This window comes from Dipodomys merriami, unplaced genomic scaffold, assembly GCF_024711535.1.
Source record: "Dipodomys merriami isolate MVZ:Mamm:240054 unplaced genomic scaffold, mDipMer1.0.p SCAF_9, whole genome shotgun sequence".
Taxonomy (NCBI): domain Eukaryota; kingdom Metazoa; phylum Chordata; class Mammalia; order Rodentia; family Heteromyidae; genus Dipodomys; species Dipodomys merriami.
In genome coordinates, this window is record NW_027206512.1 from 11,823,912 (window position 1) to 11,844,014 (window position 20,103).

General features: G+C 35.8%; 1 protein-coding gene across 3 annotated transcripts in view; it reads left to right on the forward strand.

Annotated features, from left to right (window-relative positions):
* Positions 1-20,103, forward strand: part of Mapk10 (mitogen-activated protein kinase 10) — a 318,234-nt gene that overhangs the window by 26,353 nt on the left and 271,778 nt on the right. The window lies entirely within an intron of this gene.

A 20,103-nucleotide genomic window follows, 5' to 3' on the forward strand; every position in this document is an offset into this window, starting at 1 on the left:
AGACACACAGACACACAGACACACAGACACACAGACACACAGACACACACACACACACACACACACACACACACACACACACACACACACAGGCTAGAGATGATGTTTAGGTCTCCTTCCTAAGTGGAAGGATACTTTGGAGGGAGAAGTTTGGGGAAAGAGACAGCTGAGGAATAAACCCTGACCAACCAGGAAGGAATCACCAAAGAAACAGTAGGAAAGTAATAATAGTAATGATAAGAGTAAAAGCATATAGACTTACTAAGTGCTTGCTGCTGTTTTATATGTGTTTACATATGCAAGATAAATTTAATCCTCTTGAGAGGTGGATACTGCTGCTACTTCTGATTTAACAGATGAAAAATATGTGAGCCCCAGAAAGGCAAGCAATATTTAGCCTGTCATACAAGCAGAACATGGCAGAGTTTCTTGAAATCTGAGTTTTGCTTTCTGAGTCTGCACACTCATTTTCTACTCTCTAGTGAGAGCCATAAGAATACTTGGTCATAGTGGGAGAAGAACAAAGGAGGGGGTAACAATGCTCAACAAGAAATGTACCCATTACCTTACTCATGTAACTAACTCTTCTGAATGGCATCTTTACAATTAAAAAAAAAAAAGCATACTGGGTCCAGAAGCTTTGGTAGTTTTTTTTTTTTTTTTTTTTTTTTTTTGTTCAGTCATGGGGCCTGAACTCTGGGCCTGGGCGCTATCCCTCAGCTCTTCAGCTCAAGGCTAGCACTCTACCACTTGAGCCACAGTGCCACTTCTGGCTTTTTCTGCTTATGTAGTGCTGAGGAATCGAACTCAGGGCCTCATGCATGCAAGGCAAGCACTCTACCACCGAGCTACCTTCCTAGCCCCTCTGAAAGGTTTTCATTAGCAGTGTCACTGCTTGCAAGGGAGAGTCAGGCTGAAAGTTTTCCGTGTGGGTAAAAAATGGAGGGGAATAAATATGGGAAACATTTTTTCCCCTAGAAGAATGTAGGTATGTTGTAAAATACAGTTGCCCTTTAGTATCTCCATATAATGGAGGAGAAACTATGAAAGTTCAGGGTGTGTAGAGTTACATGTGGTACTGTGGATGCTTGATTTATTTTTTCCTTAATGCCAATCAACTTCTACTAAACACATTGCTTTTCAAGAAATTTCAAAATTTCATTATCACTTAAATTAAGCTTATTCATATTTACATGTTTTTGGAGTACCATTTACTTTTTGGGAGGTAGTTTTTTTCTCAGAATTAATGGGAGGGAATAACTCAGCAGATTACACAATGATTTAAATACAGCTGACAAGATCAAGATTTACTGAGCTAAGAAATACCCATGCAGGAATTATATTTTTTTGAGATTTTTATTAATCTATCACTTTTGAGTGCACTTGGTCAAAAACTCCATGGAATCAATCTCCAAATCAGAAGAGTTTCATGAAATCATAAAACAATACTTGATCGTGAATGATAGAAATTGTTGCTTTCTCAAAATCTCTGCAGCCTTCTCCTGTTTAGTGATGGCCATTACTCATCAGTCAGCAGAATTCCATTTGGATGCAAAAATCTATGGTCAGAACAATACTGATTTGTGACTTCTCTCTTGAGACGCTTGAGAGGGAATACATTATAAAATGTAACCAGACACAAATAGAGTGCTTTCACCCAGGACAAATAACAATCATCTTTTAGTACATTTCACTCCATTTTCTTACATCCTTCAATTTATTACTTTAAAATTGCTGATAGCAAAGATGGCCCTAAGTAAGTCTTTTTAAGAATTACTTTTCTTTGTAACTTCAAATTAGTCTTGGTTTTGACTCTGGACTTTTGTCTAGGTCAGTTGGCTCATCTTCCTTGCGGTAACCTCCAAATCATTAGGAAGCTCTTTGGAAAGATTTTGTGGAAAGTTACAGCACAAACTGGCCTATTTCTCTATGAGAAGGTAGGACACAGAAAAAAGGTCACAGTGTCTCTTGTTGGAGCCAGACTATGTCAAACTACAAGCTGTACCTTCAGAAAGCAACTGAAATGTGCCCTCTGAATTTCTGCGTAATTTGAAGGGTGGTGTTCTTTCCCTTTTCTATTATAGAGAGCAGAAATTACTGAGAATACTTCTTTTTACTCATTTTGAAAGATGTGTTCCATGAAACTTATCCTTCTCAGGTTTAAAGCTCTAGCATGACTTTGATGAGCATGAGAAACTATTTAAAAATAATTTAAAAAATCTGTCCAGTGGGGGAGAATGATTTATAAAATAATGTATTTTAATATAAAATGACATTCAGTGTAAACTGTTATTTTGGATAGAGTTTATTTAAAATTCTATTAAATTTATAGAGAAAAACATTTATAAAATGCACCTAATATAATGGTATGATTTTAAAAGCTTAGCTTTGTCTTAGTTTATGTTTTGCATTTATTTAAAGAATAAAATCATATAAGCCGGGTGCTGGTGGCTCACGCCTATAAGCCTAGCTACTCAGGAGGCTGAGATCTGAGGATCACAGTTCAAAGCCAGCCTGGGCAGGAAAGTCCATGAGACTCTTATCTCTAATAAACCACTAGAAAGCTGGAAGTGGAGCTGTAGCCCAAGTGGTTTCTTGCCTTGAGCTGAAGAGCTGAGGGACAGCACCCTGGCCCAGAGTTCAAACCCCATGACCGACAAAAAAAAAATCATATGTACTTCAAGTAGAGCTTTGGAATATTGCCTAAATATACATTTTTTAAGGAAAAAGTAGATCATTAGTTTGTTAACTAAAAGAAAAACCTCATCTTGTCATTATCTCAGGAAAAGAGAATAGAAACAAAATTAATGAGAGAAAGATATAGTTAATGATTAAGTGACTTTTAGTTATAAGCCTAGCAAAAAGGATAAGAAAAATAAGTGAAAGAATTGCTTAGTTACAGCTTTTTCCTTTCTAAACAGGCCTTGTAAATAATTATACTTGCTTAATCATTTGTTATGCTGTACATTTTTTCACATTAGCTATGAAAGGTATTTTATGAGGTTCATTTCTTGATTGATTTGTAGCTGTTAATAAAAGGTGCTAGAGCCTTCCCTGTTACTAGAAATACCTTGGCCATTTGCTTGAACAAATTTAGTGTCTGTATTCTTTGTTGAATATTAAACAAAGTAGTGAAGCCAATAGGAACATTTTCTTTTCTGATCAGTGGCTGATTGTGAGGGTGAAGGAGTAACTTGTGTCCTTGTATAACACCCTTTATGTCTGAAGCTTGCCATCCTTTCCTTGGAGAGAGAGAGAGAGAGGAGAGAGAGAGAGAGAGAGAGAGAGAGAGAGAGAGAGAGAGAGAGAGAGAGAGAGAGAGAGAGAGAGAGAGAGAGAGAGAGAGAGAGAGAGAGAGAGCAACAAAAATGTGGTTTTCCAGGTAGGGGTCTATTCTGATGAGACCCTTGACTTTATAAGCTAATTAAAGAGCGCAAGTAGCTGGGCACTGGTGGCTCATGGCTCTAATCCTAGCTACTCAGGAGGCTGAGATCTGAAGATTGCAATTCGAAGCCAGCCTGGGCTGTCTGTGAGACTTTCATCTCCAATTAACCACCAAAAAGCCAGATCCAGAGGTGGAGTGGTCACTCAAATGGTAGAGTGCCAGCATTACCCAGGCTCTGAGTTCAAGCCCCAGTAGTGGCATACACACACACACACACACACACACACACACACACACACACACACACACACACACACACACACACACACACACACACACACACACACACACACCTCAACATACCGTACATATACTCTACACTAATACTTTGACATGGTCACATATCATGTTGGAGATATTTCTTGTATTTTAAGAAAATAACCTGCCCTGTCTTGAGTGTCTTGCTTATGTGCTACTGAGAGAGAGCATGTGTTCCTTTTCTATGTAGACTTGTTGTTTTTGTATAGAATTTTCTATTCTCTTGGAAATAGTTGATTTTTCTTGCTCATACAGAAAGGCTTTGATTATCAAGACATTTTTGGTGGTTTAAGACAAACTTGAGAGAGGAAGTCATTCTAAGTACTGTGCTCATTCTTCTCTTGTTGTATTCCCAGAAAGATGAGGAGCAATCATAGGAATATAAAGGATGTATCATGAACTGCAATCAGATTATAGATTTATTACATGCCATTTACAATACTGATAATTTGCTTGGAATTATTAGTATTCTCCTTGGTAAATATATTCCATGCAATTATTCATTCAACAAACACATTGAATATCTATCACTCGCTAGGCATTCTGATATGATTCTAAGAAGATGAATAGGATACCATTTCTCTGTAGAAATTTTGGTGCCAAAAAGAGAACACCAATAATTATATTGAATGTATTATGATTAGCTTAAGATTTCCAAAATAAATTCAAACTCTGTTGAGCTAACCCCTAGAAAGGAAAACAAACTCCTACACAGTGGTATGTAGTTTATCTTACTTTGTAGCAGAGATTTGCTTTGAATGGGAGAGCAGGGAGGAAAAGCAATGAAAAGGATGGCATTTTCCTGGAAAAGGCTGTGGCTTGTGTCTGTTTTTGCTTGGCTTGGTAAAACCCAGGAAGAGAAATTCATAAAGTGGGCAAGTTCTTACTTACAAAATTTTATCTGGACACAGAGAAACTGAAAATACACATCATGTGATTATTGTCAGATTTCCAAGAAAAAGGCACTGACTATTCAGAACAAACAAAATACAAGAGATATTATGTAACTTCATACACTCAGATGCTTGTTTTAAGGAATAAGGACACATGTATACACACTTACTTACAATCACATGCATGTATGTTCCCGTGTATTGACCTTGATAGCTCACCAAACTGAACTTTCTTGTATTAAAAGTCTAGAAGTAGATGTCTTTGTTCATCTTTATCCCTGTAGGTTTTATTTCATTGTGATATTTATAACTGAGTACAAATGCATTTGAAAAAAATTGAAAAAAATTATAATCTTATCAGTCTTACTGGCTGATTGCATTTGGAGAAGTGAGATAACTTGTAAAATTTGGAGGGTGTGGTTATTAGAAAAACTATGGAAGATGAAGCAAATCTGTGAGTTTGGATCACTGCATGGGGGCTGGTGAATGGCACAGTGAAGATCAAGGTGATTAGAACATACAGAGACAAGTCATACATCACAAGCACCAGAGTAGGATTACTCATTGTTGCTAGTCTAGAAAAAGCTAGGGAGGTTGAGCTTGCTAGGGCTACTGACAATAGCTTCCTTTTCTTTTCTTCTGTTTTGGTCAGTTCTCAGGGCTTGGGCGCTGACCCTGAGCTCTAAGGCTCAAGGCTAAAGCTCTATCATTTGAGCCACAACTCCACTTTTTGGTGGTTATTTGGAGGTGAAAGTCCTACAAACTTGTCTGCTCAGGCTGGCTTCAAATAGTGATCCTCAGATCTCAACCTCCTGAATAACTAGGAATACAAGTGTGAGTCATTGGCACTGGGCTAGCATCTTCCTTTTTTTTTATAATGTAATGATGTTGCCTGCTAAATGACATTATCATATATCAACAAAATTTAATTTATAGATTAATTGTGGTTTTTCATCCCCTTAAAAGTATGAAAGTAGCAGCACTAAGAGATCTGTGATCTAAAAATGAATCAACTGGCTGAGTGAGATACTTCTAAATATATTTTTTGTTTGTAGAGAGTGTCTTACTACAAATAGAATGTATAACTTCAGAAACTTCAAATAAATTTTTAGGTTCCGGTCGTGGGCCTGAACTCTGGGCCTGGGTGCTGTCCCTCAGTTCTTCAGTTCAAGGCTAGCACTCTACCACTGGAGCCACAGGCCACTTCGGGCATTTTTTTTTCTGCTTATGTGGTGCTGAGGAATCGAACCCAGGGCCTCATACATGCAAGGCAAGTGCTCTACCACTGAGCCACCTTCCCAGCCACTTCAAATAAATTTTGAGACCTGTATTAATCCACTTTTGGCTGCTGTAGCATAATATGACAGACTAGATACATAAGGGATAGAAATTAATTTTAAAGGGAGTCCTATCTTAACATGTCCAGTTATATATAGGATACATTTTAATCAGTTTCTTCTCCTGTCATTTCTAACCCCTTTCCCTCTTTCCTTCCCAAACCAGTGCCAGCAAGTATCCTCAGGAACAGAAATGTATTTTCTCACAGTTCTAGAAGATGAGAAATCTAAGACCCAGGAGTCAACATTTTCTGTCCAAGGAGGGAGGGAGGAATTTCTTGTTGAGTCCTTGCATGGCAGAAGGATTTATAAGGAGAAGTCTTTATGACCTAATCACTTCCCTAACACTGACATTTTGCCCATATCTAAAATCTGCACAGATGTATACAAACTACGGCAAGATTTTAGAAGTCATGTTTAGCCATATTTTAAAATGTATAGTAGTATTCTACCAAATCAGTTAAATGTTACGAGGATGTTGAATCATCCTGTCCTTCAAAGAACCTTATTCAATGAAAGTATAAATTTAAATATATGCAAAAGACAGTAGAGCTTTCACTTAGAAGATAATGTCAGACAGTAAAGATAGAATTCTATGAAATTTTACTGTGCATAGCATGTGGTCTCCAACTGAGAAAAGGTAAAATATTTTTAAACCTTAGGGTGAGATAACTTATGCTAAAAACAAACTCACAGAATTACGTATTTAGCAAACTTCCCTTTGAATATTCAAGTTTACCAAGGTTTCTAAAATATAATGAAGAATTTAACTTTAAATCAGATGCTGTATGAGATGAAAAGTTTTTGAGTGCTTTTACATTATATACACTCCTGTTACATAGACATATAAAGGTGCTTAAAGTTGATTTAATAATGCTGAAAGTAGTATAGGAAGAAGTAAGGCAGTTAAATACTTACACAGTATAGATTTAGAATCAGGTGTATATATATATTCTGTACTAGTGGGCATGCATATTTATACAATTGTTAGCATAAGCAGTTCGCTCCATTTTTCTTTAGCAATTTTATCTCCCTTCTAAATGTGGTAGACTTTTAGTTTTGGTATTTGTTATTGCTTAATTTGTTTTCCAATAGTGAAGAGATACTGACTTGTGATTTACAGCTATTTCATCTTACAAATTTAGTGTAACCCAACTATAGATGACTCCAGGGGCCTATTACCTTAAAGAGAACTTGAGCTATCACCTACTAGTCTGTAAGGCACTCTTCTTTTCTGACATTTAGGAGGAACTGTAAGAGGAAGGGAGAAGCCACAGCAGGCTGTTTTCCATTTAATCTTCTCTGTGCAGCTGAAGCCATGGCTCAACCCCTTCCTATCTGTGTTAGTCAGGTTTCTAATCTGTAACAAAATACCTGACACAGTTAAAAAAGCGAGATTTATTTTGGTTCATGGTTGGCTTTTGTGACTTTAGCAAGACAGAATATTATAGTGTGAAGAGTGTGTAGTAGAGCGAAGTCTCTCACCTCCTGGCAATACACAAAGAAGGGAGGAAAGGAAGAGGAAGAAGAAGAGGAGGAGGTGGAGAAGGAGCAGGAGGAGGAGGAGCAGGAGGAGGAGGAGGAGAGTGAGACAGAGAGACACAGAGAAAGAGTGAGAGCTCGAGAGCTGATTTCCTTTTCAAAGGGCACATCTTCAATGATCTAACTTTCTACTAGGGCACAGACTTCTAGAGTTAAGGGTTGATTCTGATCTGTGCTGTTGTATCTTGTATAGACTAGTTTTTCACGACAGCCAGCATGATTTGCTTGAATTACTTTGTTTTCTTTTTAATGTTTTTTTCTATTAAAATTTTATTGTTATTATAAAGGTGACATATAGAGGGGTTACAGTTACATAAGTCAGGTAATGAATACATTTCTTTTTGGACAATGTCACCCATTGCCTCTCTTCCAGTTTTTCTCTCCCATCCCCACTCACAAGTTGTATAGTTCAGTTTCAACATAGTGTCTAGTGAGTACTTTGCTATATATTTTTTTATCCTTTGTTCCTCCATTTCTGTGCCTCCTTACTCTTTCAAAGACAGATAAACGAACAAACAAGACAAAAAGAAAAGAGAACAAAATCAACAATGAAGAAAATACTTCTTGTTTCCATTTCCTGGAGTTCATTTTGTTTGAATTTCTTAAAGGTGGATAGTTTTCTTTTTAGATACATATTGGTATTATTTTTATACAGATTGGCTCCATATATTTTCCTTAGTAGTTCTGCTCTTATCAATTGATGAATTCTGTATAAAATCAAAAATATATTTTTGAATGAACTAGAATAATTATAATCTCCAGAATGTTCAGTTATTACTTAGCCTGCTAGAGAAGAGATTATGATTTTAAAATCTCATGGATCTTAGTTAAGGGTTGATTCTAGTCTCTGCTTGTTGTATCTTGCATAGACTAGTTTTTCAAGACACCCAACATGATTTGGTGAGGTTTATTTAAAAACACACATGTTAAACACTTAGCTCAGTGTTTGGCACAGACTCACCATTTCCAGTTTATTTCAGATTTTGTGCCTTTCCTGCTTTGGATTTTGAATGGATGTGAAATATGAGACTACATTTAGAGACAAGAGATTTTGCAGTTCTTGTTCTGATGTGCTGTAAAGTAATGATCCCAGGAAAGTTGACTTTTCTATTACCTGTTCTAGCATGGGGAATACTGCTCTATTTTCTGTTCCGCCATGAAAACTGACACTTTGGAGAACCAACTCCGTTCTCTGAGATCTGAAAAGTAATTTTTTTTTTTTTTTGCTGATCTTGATCTGAATATTTCAAATTTAGATTGATCTTGGTGAACCTATAGGCCACAATATTTGGCCTTGAATTCCTCAGGAAAAAGGATGGGTTTCCATGGTTCTTAGGGCAGGCTGTAATCCAGTGCTGTATTAGTCCAGGCCATAATCCTTACCCGATATAAACCTTTCAGAACCAACAACACATCACTTCAATTGCTTCTGAGGCCTTAAGACAGGTTCCTTAGTCTTCTGAACAACTATGGAATTGAAATAGAATTCAGTCACAGGATTGAGGATTGCTGCCCAGTTACTGTCTCTTCTTCCTTTTTAAGTTCTATAGCGAGTTCAGAGTTGAGTAGAAGACTTAGATTTCTATGTAGGCAGCAGTCAGGATGGCTACTCCTCCCTGATGATTAATTGATGTTAGACATCCATAACCCAAAGTCTCTTCTTTTGTGTGCACTTACCCTTTAAGTTCTATAAAAAGACTGCAGAAGTTGAGCTAGCTGACTAGGTTATGTTCTGAAATATTTCACATATAAGGGATGTAGTCTCCTGAGCAAGAACTTGATGCAGAATCAGATGCCAAGTATAAACAAGTGCATATTTTTTGGTGCATTTTTGAACTGTAAATATTTTAAAAAGCAGTCCCTTTTTTAATTTTAATTTTTTAATTGAAAGGTGATGAGCTAGGGGGTACAGTTACATAGGTAAGGCAATAAGTACATTTGTTTTTAATCATTGTTACCCCATCCTTCTATATCTCCCACTTACCCAGCTCTATTCCCTCCCCCCCAAGTTGTAATGTTCATATCCAACATAGTGTCAAGTGAGTATCAATGTTGCTGTGGTTCATCTCTTGTTCTGCTATTTCTGTGATTCCCTTTCCCTTTCACATATTACATTGTCTATTATGCAAAATGTGAAGTACAAAAAAACTGAGAGACACATAGAAAGAAGAAAAACAATAATACAGAAAATAGAATGAACTATATACAGGGTCTAACGAGAACCTCTTGTTTCCATAAGTTGGAGTTCATGTTAATATGCTTCATTTCATATAATTCATATAATTCATATAATTCTTCATTTCATATAATTCATTTCATATAATTCATATAAAACTTAGGTTATTGAGATCCCCTGTTAAGAATATCATATACATATTCTAGTTCTTACAAATGAGGGAGATCATGTGACCTGCTTTTCTTTGGGTCTGGCTTACTTCACTTAAATAACTTTCCCCAAGTCTTTCCATTCCCTGATGAATGCAACAATGTTATTCTTTCTGATGGAAGCACAGAATTCCATTGTGTATATATACCACATTTTCTTGATCCATTCATCTATTGAGGGGCATTTGGGTTGGTCCATATCTTGGCTATGGTAAATAATGGTGCAATGAACATCATCATATTGGTGGCTTTGGTGTGGCCTTGTTTGTGGTTATTTGGGTAGATTCCCAGAAGTGGGATTGCTGGGTCATAGGGGAGCTCTATGCATAGATTTTTTTGAGGAACATCCACACTGAAAAGCAGTCCCTTTTAAGTAGCTTTTTATGATCTCAAACATGAGTGATTTAAACATGCGGTTAATAATTTGAGATAACATTTTAGTTATTATGAAGACAGGCGATTTTATGGAATTATGTACACTTGATTTGTAGTGGCATTTAACTTTAATTTATTGTTTACAGAACTCCATTTTAAAAGTAAGTAATGTGTAACAAATGGAACTGATGTATGACCGATGTATCCCGGTCTTAGAATTACAGGTTTGCAACTCATTCAGAATGTTTAGAAAATCACCATATATTATTTTCTTTATTTTTTCTTCAATGTCTGTATTCAGCACCTCACAGTCTCATTCAGCTTGTTGGGCTGATGCTGTACACTTGAGCCACACACTTGGTCCATTGTTTTGCTGGCTAATTAGCTCGCTAATCTTGAGTCTGTCAGATTTTCCTCTCTGGCCTGGTTTTGAACTGTGATCCTCCAGGTTTGAGGCTCCTGAATAGCTAGAATTACAGGTGTGAGGTACTAGTGCCTGGCTTTCACATATGTTCTTTATTGTCCCAAACTCTATGTCACTAGTACTACTCTGTCATCAGGTGAACATTTCATTTATTTATTTATTTATTTATTTATTTATTTATTTATTTTACCATGGCAGGAATTGGTTGCAGCTAATGCCATTTAGATGGTCTATATGTCACCTAGATGGCCAGATTTAGCTTCTCACTAGATCTATGATACTTGTATAGGTTTGTGGACACTTGAGCTGGTGGCTCTGAATCCATCCATCTCTCCCTTGCTATTGCTTTCTGAATCAATGATCATCATGTTAACTGGGATGAAGATCACATTACCTTAAGTAATGTTGTTCATTATAAAAGAGAGTAAAATACTTTGCTTTTATAGACTTTTTTTTTGGTGTGTGCTGTACTGAGGCCTGAATTTAGGGCCTGTGCTCTTCACCAAGGCTGGTGCTCTACCACTTAAGCCACATCTCTCTACTTTTGGCTTTTTGTTGATTCATTGGAGAGAAAAATCTTTCACTTTATCTGCTCAGGCTGTCCCTAAACCATGATCCTCCATGATTCTCAGATTTCAGCCTCCTGTGTAGCTAGGATTACAGGTAGGAGCAACTGGTGTCCAGCTCTAACTTCTTTTTGACCAAGGCAGAACAATTGCAAATTCATATGCATTTTAAAATTGTATTGCATTTCTGTTTGAATACATGTGGTAGAGACAAAAAGAGATTTAGACAAATGTTGTATTGTATCAAATAGTGAGTTTACTGAAATTATTAAAAAAGATAATTTTTATGGAGATTTATTATTGGTCATATGGCCAATGTATACATATATTTATTCAGTATTTTCTCATTCCTTATAAAAGGATATTTTCTCTTTCCTTATAAAAGGATAGATTTGGTTTTAGATTGTTCATTCAATTTTACTTCAAAAGAGAGAAAAAATATTTAAATGACCATTTCCATCTCACAGCAAAAAAATTCAGATGGTATTCTAAGGGTATGCATTAAATTATGTGTTTATGAACAATGTATGTTGCTAACAATCAGGTATGCCCATATGCTTTTTTTTCTTTCTGTTGCTGCGTGGTGTGGTATGTGCTACATTGATTATGAGTGAAAACCTCAATGTAAGGTCAGTGTTGGACAGGGGTGGCATCTGTGTTTGATTAAAGAAACATTTCCTAAGATGTCACTGGAGCAGTGCAGGTCTTTGGATGAAAATGTATAGACAAATCTTTCTTAAGAACAGACAGAGAATTACTTGCACAGAATGAAGTAGTCTGAAATAATCAACTTTTCACTGCTTTGGGGAAGAAACTCATACTTTATATTTCTATGTATTTCAGAGGTGTTAAAATCTTTTTAAAAAATAAATCCAGGTGTTTCTTAGGTGCTGGTGGGTCATGCTTGTAATCCTAGAAACTGAGGAGGTTGAGATCTAAGGATTGTGGATCGAAGCTAGCTTAAAAAGGAACTTCCATGAGATTTTTTTTTAAATCATAGATAACCACCAGAAAAAAGTTAGAAGTGAAGGTGTGTCTCCAGTGGTAGAGCATTAGCCTTGAGTGAAAAACTTAAAGGATAACACGCAGGCCCTGAGTTTAAGCCCCAGGATAACCACATATAAACAAAATCAATTGATCAATAATCAGCCAATCAATGTAGGTTTTTAAACAAGTTAATACAGGTCTGTAGTTGAAATGGAATTACTTTTGTACACCTAATTTTCTTGCTTGATATGTCTGTCTCTGCCTGAGAATATGGATAACACTACCAAAGTTATTAATTTGTGTTATTTGACTTAGAAATAAATCATTTATGCACACACAAACATATCAGCTGGGAAAATTATTCTTTTAAAAATTATTTTATTATCTTTAAGCAGTTGGCACAAAGGAGTTGCCATTTAACAAAACAGTTAATCAATACAACACCTTATCATGAATGTCACCACTTTCAACATTTGTACCCATCCCACCAGCCTGCTCTTTCCCTTGCTTTTGTTAATTTTGTAGGATATACATTGAGTTGTTTTGTCTTTTGAACTCTGGACCTGGGTGCTGTCCCTCAGCTCTTCAGCTCAAGGCTAGCACTCTATTACTTGAGCCACAGTGCTACTTCTGGTTTTCTGAGTGGTTTATTGGAGATTGAAGTCTCACAGCCTTTCCTGCCCAGGCAGGCTTTGAACCGTGATCCTCAGATCTCAGCCTCCTGAATAGCTAGGATCACAGGCGTGAGCCACCACGTTCCACATATATTGAATTCTTGACTACATTATTTCCTAACCTTCTCCACTTCATTCATCTTCCCTTGTCCCCTTGACTCACCTCACCCCTTTGAAGTACCTGTTTCTTAGTGTTTATTTTGTTGGAAATTGACTTTTCCTCTCCAAGGACTTACACTGTATTTGAGTTCTTCCTTGAATCTACCATATTTCAGTTAATACATTTGTATATACTTACATAGCACCCAACGTATTTTACTTAAATATTTATAAGCTAAATGTAATTTCCACATATAAGAGAAAACATGGAACCTTTTCCCTCTGGGCCTGCCTGGCTTACTTAGATAATTTTTTTCTAGGTCCTTCCATTTCTTTATCAATAATACAATATCATTTTTCTAATGGCTGAGTATGTGAGTATTGTGTATATATATATATATATATATATATATACTACACTGTTGGTGGGAATGTAAACCTGTTTAACTGCTTGGGAAAGCATTACGGAGGTTCCTCAAAAAAAACTAAACATGAGCTTCCTTATGTCCCAGAAATTCCACTTCCAGGCATTTATCTAAAAGACTACAACCCAGGAAACTGTAAATTATTCAACATAGCCAAGATATGAAATCAGCCCAGATGTCCCTCAGTGGAAAAACAGATCAAGAAAATGTGGTGTATATATTATGCACACACACACACATATACAATGGAGAATTATTCTTAAATAATTTGGAAGACACTTTTAAAGCTATGGTATATAACAAGTAATGTACAAATGCTTACCTTGTTGAGTTAAGTGGTTATAGTTTTAGAATGAGTTTATATATATCATCAAATACTATATAATGATATGCATCAAATATAGTTTATAATACTAAAATTTCAAGCATTTAACAACCTGAATAGGAGATAGGTTACAAATAAGAGTATATTTTGAAATACTTTTTAAAGCATATTTACGTAGAAGACTTAATGATACAGATTTAATTTTAAGAATAAAAATGAAATACCATGTAATATCCTAAATTTCTTATATCCATCTATCTATATTTATTTATGTATACATTTATCCATTCATTATATTATATATGTATATATACACATCTATATACTACATGTCCATATATAAATATATATGTGTCTATATCTATAGATTTATATTATATTTCTTATATATCTATAATAGATTTATATGATATATCTATAAACATTATATACATTATAATGTATGTACATAGATTCATAATTGTATATATATCTCTATATCTACATCTCTATATGTAAGAGATTTTAGGATATAGTTGTGCATATATATCTTATCTCTCTTATAGTACTGTAGATAAAATTATGGTTTATTTCTTCAATTTTAATATATTCAAATATTTCATTTGTAATTAAAAATACCAATGCCATATTCTACTTATACTGAGTTACCTGTAGTAAGTGCATAGTTGTGAAATGTGCAGCTTGAAGGATTTTTGTGCATGTATACACCTATGTAATCATCACATAGACGAAGATCTTCAACATTTCTAGAATTCCAAAAGATTGCTTCAGTCCTCCTTTCCATTCAATACCTGACAAACGTAACAACTTCTCTGACTTCTATTAGTATAACTCAGCTTTGCCTTTCTGAATTAGATATAAATAATTCAATGCATTGAACATGTTACTACTTTTATTTCTGATTTTGTTGTTGCTGTTGTCAGTTGTAGGGCCTGAACTCTGGGCCTGGGAGCTGTCCCTCAGCTCTTCAGCACAAGGCTAGGGCTCTTCCACTTGAGCCGCAGGGCCACTTCCAGCTTTTTTTGCTTATGTGGTGCTGAGGAACTGAATGCAGGGCCTCATGCATGCAAGGCAAGCGCTCTACCACTGAGCCAACTTCCCAGCCCTTATTTCTGATTTTCTTAGTATTACACTTGTAATGTTTTGTGATGTTGTTATTTGTGACTAGAATCCAATATTTTCCCTTGTTTTTACTACTCCGTGTATGAATATATGCAGCTTTATTTATAAGCTTAGATGTTGTTTCTACTTTTGAACCTCTTTGAATGTTATTGTTTTTGACCTTTGTTGAATATGCTTATTTGTTTTGTTGTGCATCCAAAAACAACTAGAGTGCAGTGCTGGTTCACTGAAGCTGTGCATGCTTAACCTTAGTAGAGACTAATGAAGTGTTCTAAGCTTACATTCCCACCAAGAATATTTCTGAGTTTAGTTGCTGAAGTTGTTTATTGGTATTATGGGTTGTTTTAAAATTTGTAGTCATTTTTCTTGCTGCATAGAGACCACGCTGTAGTGTTAGGCAGATATTCCCTGATGACTGATGATGTTGAATATATTTTGATCTGCCTTTGTGACATGTGAGTACCTTCTTTTGCTTATTCAAGTATCTTACTAAGTTAAAAATAGAAGGTTGTGATTTTCCCATGATTTTGTAGGAATTCTTTATGAGGCATCTGTTGAATAGATTGTAGTATATTCTTGTGACCTTTGTCTGGCTTTTTACTCTTTTTTTTGTTTTGATTAGGAAAAAAATTTTAATTTTGAGGAACTTCATTATATTATCTTTAAATTTTATAGTTATTTCCTTTTGTAATTTCTTTGGGAAGTATTTGCTAATTCTATTATCCTTATTTTCTAGATATACTTTAAAACTATTTATGTTTAGATTGGTGATCTTTCCAATTTTAGTGTATGTGCTGCCGACACGAGCACAGATTGGTGATCTTTTATGTTTGGTGTCTGTTAGTTATTAAAATTCTTTTTAGTTGGTTTTGCAAATGGATATTTAATTGACCCAGAGCCATTATTTCCCATTCAACATTACAGCGGCATCATCTTTGTCATAAATTATTGCACAAATATATGTGTGTGCATGTCTGAGTGTACACATGTACATAGGTTTGCATATACATATATACCTCAAATGTACATTTAAAAATAAAAAGCATGCTTAAACATGAAGTTATATCATCAGCTAACATAGTTATTATTTAAAAGTTTTATGAAGATTTAAGGCGCCATTGTGATTAAGAAGTTGCCATGAACTTGAAATAAGCAATACTGTTTATGTATTCCAGTGTAAGAAAGACAAATCAATTTTCCTCTCTAGTTGGCTGTCTGGAAGCCCTATTTTGTGATTATAAAACACTTTTAGTGTACTTCCTAGTACAGTAAATCATGAGTCAATATAATAGGGATTTGGGAAATGAGCTCCCTTAGAAAACACTATATTACATTGTTTTACCTACATCATTGAGTATTACAACTGCATTTGATTTTGGTACCTGGTATTTTATATATGTTATCTGAATTAGGGAAAGGAAAGGAAATAACAAAGTGGTGAGGCAAAGGACAAGGGGAAAACATTGGAAATAATCTGTAAACCTGTGGGGGGATAAGGGGGAAGAGAAAGTGGGAGAAAAATGAGGGAAGGGGTAACAGTTTTGACAAGAAATGTAATTATTACCTTACTTATGTAACTGTAACTACTCTGTATATCACCTTGACAATGAAAAAAAAGAAGAGTTAAAAAAAGAACTGTAATGAATTAGATGATATAAAAGACTGTAACTTTATTGTGAAAGTTTCTTACTAATTTTAATTTTAGAATATTATTTCAGATACAATAGAATACATTTATTCATTAAAGCACAAATTTCAAAAATAGTTCTAGAAAGATTCCTCATATACATGGCGAACAAGAAGCCTTGAAAGGACATTATGGGTATTTTTTTTGTGTGTGGGGGGGTCCCGTCGTGGGGCCTGAACTTGGCCTGGGCACTGTCCCTAAGCTCTTCAGCTCAAGGTTAGCACTCTACCACTTGAGCCACAGTGCCACTTCCGGCTTTTTTCTTTTGGCTTGTGTGGTGCTGAGGAATCGAACCCAGGGCCTCATGCATGCAAGGCAAGCGCTCTACCACTGAGCCACCTTCCCAGCCCATTATGGGTATTTTTATATATGCACACTAGTTATGTATTATGAAAAGTAGGGTATGATCTGTGTAGTTCTAAAGGTTATAACTATTACCATTGGATAGAATGAATAGTGGCATCCACCTTAGTTCCGTATGAAGAGAGCAGAAGTTAAAAATAATGCTAGAATGTGCTTATAAATCTATATGTGAACATACTGGGTGATATGCAAGTGGTTACAAATGAATTAACTGAAATATAATAGATCCTGTAGAAAACTCAATATAATTCTTTAAAAAGACTAAGTTATAGCCCAATAAAATAACTACCAGGAAATGGGTAGTTGTGGGACCAAGTGGAGAAAGGTAGAAGAATGAAGGGAGAAAGGTAGAAGAATGAAGGGAGAAAGGTAGAAGAATGAAGGGAGGAAATGGGGAGAATGCAGGCAAGTACTCATTGTATATGCCATAGAATTAAGAAATATAAGGGAAGGAGTAGGTGGAAGGGGGGGGGCGAAGATTTGAAGGGATAATGCATATCAAGATTCTTTGTTAAATGGCAAAAGTTTCAATGTGTAACCTAAAAATTAAGAAAAGTGAGGGAAGGTGTGGGTTGAGAGGGGCTGAGTGAGAATGTTGAAAGGGGTGACATTGATCAAGATGGACTGTATTCATGTACTACTTTGGTGAATGGCAACTCCTTTGTACAACTACTTAAAGATAACAAAAATATTTCAAAAAACCGATTAGTTCTGTTTGAAAGGAGAAGAAATTATTTCATGTGGTGATCATAAATTAGCTTTTGCTAAAAGTGTTTAAACTGATAGCCAGTGTTATATAGCATTAAAAGAACTTCTTTTTTTAGAGCTAAATGGGTTTTATTTATTTATTTTAAATAAGTTTTTTATTGTGAAAATACTGTACAGAGGGGTTACAATTACATGGGCAAGGAATGAGTACATTTCTTTTTTAAAATTTTTTTAATTTATTTTTTATTGTGAAATGCTGTACAGAGGGGTTACTATTACATGGGCAAGATAATGAGTACATTTCTTTTTTTTTCTTATTTTATTTTTTTAAATTTAATTTAATTTTATTTGTGAACATACTGTACAGAGGAGTTACAATTACATGGGCAGGATAATGCGTACATTTCTTACCAAGCATTGCAGCCTCCCCCCTCCCCCTCATCCCAATCCTTCTCCTTCCCCCCCTACCCCCCCCCCCCCCGACGTTGTAAAGCTCGTTTTGGACATGACAACTTGTACTTCTCATTGTTGCAACCGGTCCACCTGTATCCTTAAACAACTGGTTTTTCCCCATCTCCTCCACAAGTTATACTGACATCAAATATAGTGAAAGCAGGGGTTATACTGTGGGGGAGGGACATACAAAGCAACAAAGAGATAATCTTATAAATGCGTTAGAAACATATGCATGAAAGAAAAAAACATTAAAATACACATCTAAGGGTTCATTTTCCTGACATCACATTATCTGACCTTTTCCGCTTGACTCATACATATACTAGATATTACAAATAAGGGAAACCATGGGACCTATGTATCTTTGGGCCTGGCTTACTTCACTTAATATAATTTTTTCCAAGTCTTTCCATTTCCTAACAAATGGGGCAATGTCATTCTTTCTGATGGAGGCATAGAATTCCATTGTGTATATATACCACATTTTCTTGATCCATTCATCTACTGAGGGGCATCTGGGTTGGTTCCATATCTTAGCTATGGTAAATAATGCTGCAATAAACATAGTTGTGCTGGTAGCTTTAGTGTGGTCTTGTTTGTAAACATTTGGGTAAATGCCCAAAAGTGGGATTGCTGGGTCATAGGGGAGTTCTATATGAAGTCTTTTGAGGAACCTCCATACTGCTTTCCAAAGTGGTTGAACAAGTTTACATTCTCACCAACAATGAAGTAAAGTTCCTTTCTGTCCACATCCCCCCCAGCATCTGTTGTTGTTAGAGTTCTTGATTTTTGCCGTTCTAACTGGAGTGAGGTGATATCTCAATGTTGTTTTGATTTGCATTTCTTTTATGGCTAGGGATGTTGAACATTTCTTCATGTGTCTATTGGCCATCCTTCTTTCTTCTTCAGAGAAGTTTCTCTTTAAGTCTTTCGCCCACTTATTTATTGGGCAGTTGTTTCTTTGAGGATTTGTTGTTGGAGGGTTTAATTTTTTGAGTTCCAAGTATATTTTAGATATGAGACCCTTGTCCGTTGTATGGCTAGTAAAGATTTTCTCCCAATCGGTGGGCTTTCTATTGATCTTGCTAGCTATGTCATTTGCCCTGCAGAAGCTCTGCAACTTTATGCAATCCCATTTGTCCAACCTTTCTTTGATTTGTTGTGTTTCCAGGTCTCTATTCAGAAAATTTCGGCCTGAGCCAAGGAGACCTAGGGTTTCTCTTATTCCATCCTGTAATGTTTTCAGAGTATCTGCTTTGAGTTCAAGGTCTTTGATCCATTTGGAGTTGATTCTGGTGCAGGGTGATATGTAAGGATCTAGCTTAAGTTTTCTACATGTAGTTAACCAATTTTGCCAGCACCATTTACTGAAGAGGTTGTCTTTCTTCCATTCTATTGTTTTAGCTCCCTTATCGAAGATTAGATGGCTATAGGTCTGTAGGTTCATTTCTGGGTTTTCAATTCTATTCCATTGGTCCTGAGAGGTCTGTTCTTATGCCAATACCAAGCTGTTTTGATTACTATGGCTTTATAGTAGAGTTTGAAGTTTGGTATTGATATTCCTCCAGCAGTGTTCTTTCCGTTGAAGAGCGTTTTTGCTATTCGGGGTCTTTTATTGTTCCATATGAATTTTTGGATTGCCTCTTCTATTTCCTTGAAGAATGAGGTTGGAATTTTGATAGGTATCGCGTTGAATTTGTAGATAGCCTTGGGAAGAATTGCCATTTTCACAATGTTAATCTTTCCAATCCAGGAGCATGGGAGGTTTTGCCATTTTTTAAGTTCTGTGTTGATTTCCTTTTTTAAGATTTTAAAGTTTTCATCATAGAGGTCCTTCACTTCTTTAGTTAAGTTAATTCCTAGGTATTTTATTTTTTGTGGGGCTATTACAAATGGAGTTGCTTTCCTAATTTCAGCCACACTTTTCTCATTGTTGGCATACAGAAAAGCCATTGATTTTTGGGGGTTAATTTTATAACCTGCTACTTTGCCAAAGTTTTGAATCAGCTTGAGTAATTTGGGAGTGGAGTCT